The sequence below is a fragment of the Fukomys damarensis genome, unplaced genomic scaffold (assembly GCF_012274545.1).
Source record: "Fukomys damarensis isolate Sample0158 unplaced genomic scaffold, DMR_v1.0_HiC HiC_scaffold_1, whole genome shotgun sequence".
Classification (NCBI taxonomy): domain Eukaryota; kingdom Metazoa; phylum Chordata; class Mammalia; order Rodentia; family Bathyergidae; genus Fukomys; species Fukomys damarensis.
Window position 1 is genome coordinate 72,198,730 of NW_022900913.1, and position 8,011 is coordinate 72,206,740.

Genomic DNA, 8,011 nt, shown 5'->3' on the forward strand with positions numbered 1-8,011 from the left:
ACAACAACAGGAAGCACCAAGCAATTGTTTTCATCTTTATGCAAAGACCAGATTTCCTGACTCTTACAGATAATATCAGATCTAAGGAGCTCCTGTTATCCGAGGGTCAAAGAAGAAAACAAGCTTAACAAACAATGTCCTTGAAATGAAACAAATGTTTACAAATATATCAATGCCTCAATTTTAGAGGAAGAAGTTATTTTCCAAATGTCAAACTCCAGTGGGCCATGACTGGCCCCCACAAACAACAAAGCCAATCAAACATCCCTGTCCTACACCAATTTATTCATTATTTTTTTCTTTTCATTCCCTTTCCCTCTTTCCCACCATGAGTCTCAGGAGGAATAATTGTATTTTATTTCCACTGACTTCCATGAAGAGACCTGCTCTGAAATTACCAGCTCTCCTCTTCTTTCACTGCATGCAACTACTCCAGGAGAGTTTGTAGACTGTTCAGGTCTGGCCCTGCATGTGGACTTTGGTCACAGGGAACCTCTCCTCCTCCCTGTCTAGAAGATGCCACCTGCCATGCCAACTGCCCAGGATGCCTGGAGTGCCAGGACTTTGCCTCACTGGGGGTGGAGCTGCGAGTGCTACCTGTGGAGGCTGAGGTCGTGTTCTCACTGCTGGAATCCAAAAGAATGGCACCTTCACCTTCCAAGAGTCTGCGCAGCTTCCACAGGGTCAGCGGTGGGGCATGGCACCAGAACCAGGGGACAAAGACCGCAGATGGCAAGGAGATTTCAGGCTGCAGAACACCAGACCTGGAAGGACGAAAAACACAAAGCTGAAGAAGCCCTCAGTGACCTTAGACATCAGTATGTAGCAGAAGTAGGAGACCTACAGATGACCATTAAAAAACTAAGAATGCTTGAAGAACAATCAAAACATAAATAAAACAGATGTGGCAGCATTAAAAAAATGTATGATTTGTCAATGGAAAATCAGAAAATTAAGAAAGAGCTTTTAGAAGCACAGACAATCATAGCCTTTCTTCATTCTTCAGAGTGAACTAGATTCTCTAAAAAGTGATTATGCTGACCAGAATGCTGAATTTGGAAAGGGATCTGGTAATAATCCAAGAGCACAACAGAAGATTGAAATAGTCTTGAGAGGCAAATTAAAATATTCCAAACAGCTGGCCAGAAGCTCCATGACAGTAATGATGGCCGTAGGAGTGCCCTGGAAAACAGTTACAGCAAGCTTAACAGATCCTTGTGCATAAATAATGCATCACCAGGGAACACATTTCTAGAAGCAGGCCAAAATTTAGTGGCCACTCTCTTCAACCTCTGGGCTATGACAGGCTGTCCCAATCTTCCTATGTGGATGAGGACTGTGAATCCCTGGCCCTCTGTGAGCCCAAGCAGAGGATGAATTATGAAGTCAACAGCCTGCCTGAGAGCTGCTTTGATAGTGGCTTGTCCACCCTGAGGGATTCCAGTTGAGTACAACTCAAAAGAGGAATTCAAGCACCAGAGGGTATTTCAGAGCTTGCATGGGGTGCAGGAGAGTTCTGGGGGCAATGCTTCAGACACAGATGTTCCCCCATAAGGGATGAAGAAACATGGTACTGAATGTGTGGCTTCCACTGTGGACTGGTGAAGGCAGTGTGCCAGTGTAAGCCAGTGAAGGAAGCACTGTCACCTCCTCCAGGAGGCCCATCTCTGTGCCCTCATCTCAGGCAGACATGGAGGGTGACAATTCCAAAGCTCCAGATCACAGAAGGCCTACAAGATTGTGTTTGCTGGGGATGCAGCTGTGGGGAAATCCAGCTTCCTCATGAGACTCTGCAAGAAAGAATTTCAAGGAGATACAAGTGTCATAGTGGGAGTTGATTTCCAAATGAAACTCTCATTGTGGATGGAGAGAGAGCAAATAGTTCTGCAACTCTGGGATATGGCAGGGCAGGAGAGGTTCAAAAGTATTGCCAAATCTTACTTCAGAAAAGCAAGTGGCATTTTGCTGCCATATGATGTTACATGCAAGAAAAGCTTTCTTAAGGTAGGAGAATGGGTAGATGTGACTGAGGGTGCATCTCTTGAGAGTCATTCCTATCATATTGGTTGGAAACAAGTCCTATCTTTGTGCATAAGTATTAGCTTGCTCCTTTTCTCTGGATTATCAACACACCAAATTGACTTGGAGATCACCTGTGCGCCTTTGATAGACAAACTGATCATTTTTAACTAAGTATGTATAAATACTTTGCAAAATTAGAGATGTATATCTCCAGATAGCAATATTGTGTAAAGAAAAGCTACTTAAAACTCCTTTAGCTGTCATGGTGGGAGATCATGATTATCCATAATTTGATTTTATGAAGGTGTTGTCAAATTTAGGAAGTCTTTTCAGTAAAGTCAAAAATATTTAATGTTTTTGACTTAGATTGAATTTGATATAATTATACATATTTACACGTTCCTATAGAAGTAACTTACCTTGTCTCTGTTTTTCTCTGAGAACCTTCAAAATCACAATTATGCTACACTCCTTTTTTGTGTATCCTGATACATTGGATAATATTTTAGTTTGATTATAGAGCATAATGTCAGATAAGGAGGAATTTTTCACTGTTAACTTTAAGCCCTGTGTGTTTTCATAATTTATTTTTTCAATTGCTGCTTTATATAATGTATGTGACATTTGATTATTTAATACTAGATGTTATTTGTGTAAATCTGAGCCACATAGCCTCCCTGCTGAATATAAAATTGAGGTTAAACATAAAGATTTATTTTCATATTTGTGCACTGGTTGACTTCACAGTGATGGTTTTTGTGAGATTTTATTGTGTATATGTATAAGAAATTTCATATGTATATATTAAGTAGGCCTCTAAGAATTGAATAATTGTTTTATGATTTTGATATGTATGGTTTACATTTTCATAGTTTGGACCATGTTTTGTTTATAATTTGCTTATACATGTTTTGTTTATTTTTCTTCAAGCCATTAGTAATTATATCACACAGTGTAATTTTTATAGCAATGCTATTGTCTAAGGAACTATAAAGATTTTATGCTTTGTCAATTCAATAAAATGTTTCTTTTGGCAAAAAAAAAAAAAAAAAAAAAAAAAAGATATTGCTGTTGTGTCTTTTTTCCTACAAGACTGCCTTTCAGGTAAACTGCTCTGTCATCCTAGGCCAGGCCTCAGCTCTAAGATTTCTGAAGGTTCTTGGGAAGTGAGTAGTGAGGAGCCACTGACATCTATCTGTACATTTCCTGGATCTTGTGATAAGTTCACCTCCTCTGTGTTACAAGTCAGTTCAGTGTAACTACTGCAGCTTCTACCTTGACTTGGAGGTGAAATCCAATTGTTCCTGTGGCAAGTATCTTTGGTGATACTAGTCCTCCACCAGCACACAACTCATCTGCATTGTGTCAGTTCAGATATGCACAAGTCACCATGGGCAGCCCAAAGAGATGGCCTTGCTGGACATCTGAGCGGGTCCCTGAAACATGAGCAACTGGAGCTCTCCTCAGGCTACCCAAATGTAACTAGGTAGCCCCTTGACTGATCACTCAATACCACTACCTTGCTTCCTCTCTAGCACTTTCTGCATTCTGAAACCATTAGCCCACAAGCTTGTTGCCTGTCTCAGCTGGACACTGACCTGCCTAAGCTTCCTCCATGTCTCCCGGCTTTGCAAGGTGAACACATGCTCATGGAAATGAATCATGACATTCATGCCAGAATCTCCTTCTGTCACCTAGGAGCCAAGGTCTGTTTTTTCCTGGAGCCTGCAAACTCCCAGAATGCCCCATGTTGGAGTGAGATGGGGCCCATTCCTCAGGGGCCCACTGTACTCTGACTCCACCACTAATACCATGACCTTGATTCCTTCCTCTGAAAGGTGAACCCTTCACCTCCCAAGAGAGCTGTGAGTGACAATGTCCCCCTAGACTGCCACTAAAGATTGCTCTCCTAATAACACAGCTAATGACCTCACCTGTATTTTATCTGTTGTTTTATTTATTTATTCAACTTCTCTAAAAAGAAAGTGGCCCTGGTTCTTGAGGATACTCACGGTGGAGAAAACGCAGGTGTGAAGTCCCCAAAGCCTCTGCCTCAGAGGACAGCCCCACCATCGTTGGGAGACCTTGGCCCATCCTCCTTGTAGAAGCTCTGCTGCTGGTTCCACAGCTCCTGTGAGGAGTCTAAGGTCACAAGTGGAGCCATGGGTGGGGACCTCATAGAGTGGCTCCCTAGTGGAGCATCCTATGATATTTTTTTAATCTCCTCCAACAATATGGTTCACAATTCCTCAGGGAGAGCCCAGGAGATCCTGCTCAGGGAAACTGGTTCTCAGAGATGTTTAGCCAGGTTCCAGCTTAGGACACTTTCTCCTGCTTCAAAGCACCCACTTCTTCCTGGGAACACCCCTCCACACACACACTTTTGCATCTGGGAAGCACACTGAGATTCCATCTCCGCCTCTCACTTCTCTGTGTTCCCTCTGTCTGTTTTAGGGCCTTGGATAATAACTGTTGGGCTCTGTCTGCTTCTTTACCAATATCTCCCTCGGGGGCAACTTCCAATGCCTGCAGCTCCATCTAGTTGCCTCCTTAAAACCCAGGGTAATGATGCCTAACTCGGTCCTATCTTCCTGATAAGGTTGCCTACACCTATGCACAAGTTCCTCCACCCTGAAAAGATCTCCAGTGTGACTTCTCTTGCATCTACAGTCTTCCACCCTCTCTCCCTCAGACCCCTGTCTCCTGCCAGCTGCAGCCAACCCCTCCCACCTGCCCTCCAGGCTAATCAGCAAGGAGACAGTCACATCAGCACCTGTCATGGAAGTCTATACCACGATGCATGGACACACACATGGCTGCATCAGGGTGAAGCTGATGGAGGTGGTAGCCCTGGGGTGGCAACAGAGGGAGTGGTCAGGTGGAGGAGTTTCAGCAGATCTAGAAGTGTCCCCATAATGATCTGGGGATGGTTGCCCTTAAACAGGTGGACAATGAACAGGCTAGGATCATTTGTGGCCTTTAGTGTTCATAGATGATGTATCAAAAATAGAAACATGGAGGGCTAGGGATTTAGCTCAGTGGTTCTGCCTCATCCCTTGCAGGCACAAGGACCCAAGTTCAATCCGGAGTACCAAAAAAAAAAAATTAAAAAATAGAAACAGGAAATGTTTAGATCTACCATTAAGTAGGAGACACTTAGCATAGAAATGAGAGGAACACATCAAAGCTCTAAGTCTCTGTCAGGGTAAGCAGCAAGCTTGGTAGCATGGCCTGGGCTCAGGATATCCATTCATCCTGGCTGGCCAGGGTCCTGTTGTCACTTGGACCTGCTCTGGTAATGCCTACCCACCCCGTACTTGCTCTGAGACTATCTCCTTCTTCCCAGAGCAGGATGAGGAGTACCTCCTCACCACACCAAAGCGCCCCAAGGCAGCTGGGGACAGGATGGGAACTTCACCATACTTCCTGTCTCCATTTGGTTGAAATGGACTCATCCTCATCTCTGGTAGGACACAGATAATCCTGTTCTCTCCTGGTCTGAAGAGAGGACCACAGACACCATGTTGCTCCCCCAAGGTCTCCTGGCTGGTTATGGGCAAAACCAGGACCAGACTTCCCTATAACTTGGGTCCAGGGTTAAGATTCCACAAGTTAGCCTCATAGTCAGACTGTCTGCTGGGGCTGGAGAAACAATAGAGAAAATTTCCACCTCCCTGGGACCAGGCCTGCTAATTCAGAGTCCAGGCAATTTGACCTAATGTCTTCCACCGTAGAAATCCTGTTGGCCAAGATTCTGGGCACTCTGCCCTCCTCTTGCTATTACAGGCTGGACATTAAATGTGCCCACATATGGCTGGTGGCCAAGGTGCATCTGATGCTGTATAGACCGAGATGCCATCATACACTAGGCTCAGGCAGCCGCCACCGAGGCACGTGACCTGCAGGGCCAGCACACTGAGTTTGCACTGTCCCCACACGCTGGGTGCCAGAAAACGGGGAGATGCTAGTGTCTCTTTGCTCTAATGCTGTGGTGGTTGAATAAGACAAGAGCTAACATTCAGGGAGCACTGGGGAAAGGACAATTCTCTGCTGCCCATGTGCTGCCCTGCTTCCCTTTTCTGCTTCTCTTCTTCCTTTTCTCTTCTTCACCTCCTCATCTTCTGTCATCTCCTTCCCCTCCTCTATCTTCCTTTCCGCTGTCTTTTCCTCCCTTCCTCCTGAGTTACCCCACCAGCTGCTATCACCAAGGTCGAGCTGAGCCGTGTTAGTGACCAGGACCCACACGTGGGCAAAGTTCAAAGAAGCTTGTATGGCAAATATTTGCCTGACTCTTGCTGTTGCCTCAGACCCTGCACTGTTTATCTGGAGGTCACGTAGCCTTTCAAGTTCCCAACTGACTGGCAGCTGGGACCACACAGCCGGGTAGATCACACAGCCGGGTAGATGTTAGGAATCCAGAACCTCAGTGTGAACACCCTGGGGCAAGGTCTGGCAAGGCTTCATGGCCTTCAGAGCACGACGGTGGTAGCCCTAACCACCCAGCCCAGCAGACTTTTCAGAATCAGCACAATTTGGGGAAGAATATTTTGCAGTGTTTCTGGCTGGGGTGAAGGTGTAGCCTTGACCCTGCTGGCCCTGTGTTTTAGCTCCAGTTCTTATTAATGCCAGGCCTGAGCATCACCTCTGGTCCCAGGAGAGGCCACCCTCAGCCCTTGCCCTCCAGTGACCCTCAGTGGGGACATAGGCAGTGTCGGAAAATGAGTGGGGTCCTCGTGGCAGTTTCACTGTTCACAGAGCTGTCTTTCTGAGGGCTACAGGGAATTGCACTGTAAAGGAGGAGGAGGGAGCCTGAGGGGAGGAGCACACCCTGGCACCAGATCCACCAGGGTCAGGCTGGAGACCATCACACACCTCCTCACTGTCACACTCCCCTACCCTGGAGCGCAGGGTCCTGCTGCACCAGTGGGGAGCTAACAGGAGCAACAGTGGAGGGTGCTCAGAGCTGACCCCTCCCAAAGCACCCTGCACACCGTGGCTGGGATCTCCCGGCCCTGCAACTCATGGAGCTGTGTTCACGCAGGGCTGCCAGCCAGGGAGGACGGAGAGTCACAGCTAAGGAACCAGACACAGACCAGAGAACAGGCATGGAGACAAAATTTTATTAGCAGCAGCTCTGAGGGCAGCTTGGGTCACCCCAGGGCTGGGTTGATAGAGTCAAAGTATTTGGTGACAGCAGATCCCAGAGGTGACAAAGCAGGGTCCAGGGCTGAGAGAAAAGAAGCTGGTCTGGAGGGGCTCAGTCCTGGGTCACTGGGACCCTTGGGCAAAGAAGGCACCCACCTCCTGCCTTTGCCCTTGCATGAGCTTTCTAAGACCCCTTCCTAGGAAAGAAGTACCTGGCTCTCCACCGCTGCTGAGGCTGAGTCACATGTCAAGAAGTAACATTGGAGCTAGGAACTGGCTCAAGATCACCATCCTGAAATGTGAGACTTGGGAATGGTAGTTTCGGTTGGTCCCATCTGCCAGTTGCCCATCCCTTGACCTGCAGGAGCTCAACCTAATGAGTGTTTGAGGACCTGAGCTCCAAGAGGGCCCAAAAGACTAACTACTGCTTTTAGTTTTTTTTGTTTTTAGTTGTGCACATGTAATTAGGTACAATTTGTACGTTACAGGGCACAGAGTGAGGTCTGTAGTGACCAGGTCACCTCAGACACGTGGTGTCTCTGTGTTGGAAGCACCAAAACCTCCCTCTAGCTCTGCAGAGCCTCTGTCAACTGTGGGCGCCCTGCTGTGGGCCTCAGATTCTGTCCTGCTGTCTCTCTGCACCACACACTCACCAGCCACCACCCTCCATCATCCCTGCATCCTCCCGACTCACCAATGGTCACGGGAAAGACTGTTTTCAGCCTAGACTTTCTTTCACCAGGTTGGGTCATTTACTGATGGAGCTGAGTTGCTTCCCTTCTTGGATTACCAGAGGTGGAAAGGGGCTGAGGACTGCAGCCTGGCTGAAGTGAGGCACTCAGAA

At 46.9% G+C, this 8,011-nt stretch overlaps 1 pseudogene; it reads left to right on the forward strand.

Moving 5' to 3' along the window:
- Window positions 1-456: 456 nt before the first annotated feature.
- On the forward strand, window positions 457-2,095 carry LOC104861154 (annotated as a pseudogene).
- Window positions 2,096-8,011: the final 5,916 nt, after the last annotated feature.